Below are 865 nucleotides of genomic sequence, written 5' to 3' on the forward strand. Positions count from 1 at the left end.
CAAGATACATAGTGAAACAGGGAAAACATGGACCAATTAATGGAGCAAACTAAATCTCAAGAAACTATCCCTAAGGAGATGTAGATATGAGTCACCTGAAAAAAATCCAGGAACATCATTTTAATGATATTGAATAAGCTAAAAAATACATAGGGACAACAAAGAAACTGATACATGAACAAAACGAAAATATCACAAAGAGATTAAAAACTACAAGAAGAACCAAACATAAATTCTGGGACTGAGTTGAAAAATGGATTAGAAGGGTTCAAGAGAGAAATTAGGAACTGGTTGGAGACTGATGAAAACAAGAAATGTACCAAAAATGTGTTGCTGCAAAAAGCAGTACTAAGAAGTTAGTGTTCAGTAACATATCCTCATGCATTTAAAAAGAGAAAAGATTTACATCTCACTTTACATCTGAACTAGAAATAGGAAAATCAACCCCAATATGACAGAAATAAGGAAGTGATAAATATTGGAACATATATATAAGCAAAGTAGAGAATAAAAAACAGCCAACTGTTAGAAGAAGTCAGGGGGGAGGAGCCAAGATGGCAGAGGAATAGGACGGGGAGACCACTTTCTCCTACAAATTCATCAAAAGAATAACTGAAGGCAGAGCAAACTTCACAAAACAACTTCTGATCACTAGCTGAGGTCATCAGGCGCCCAGAAAAGCAACCCATTGTCTTCGAAAGGAGGTAGGACAAAATATAAAAGATAAAAAGAGAGATAAAAGAGCTAAGGACGGAGATCCGTCCCGGGAAGGGAGTCTTAATAGAGGAAGTTTCCAGACACCAGGAAACCCTCGCACTGGCGGGTCTGGGGGAAGTGTTTGAATCTTGGAGGGCAACCTGACTGG

The sequence above is a fragment of the Cervus canadensis genome, chromosome 3 (assembly GCF_019320065.1).
Source record: "Cervus canadensis isolate Bull #8, Minnesota chromosome 3, ASM1932006v1, whole genome shotgun sequence".
In the NCBI taxonomy this organism is placed as follows: Eukaryota; Metazoa; Chordata; class Mammalia; order Artiodactyla; family Cervidae; genus Cervus; species Cervus canadensis.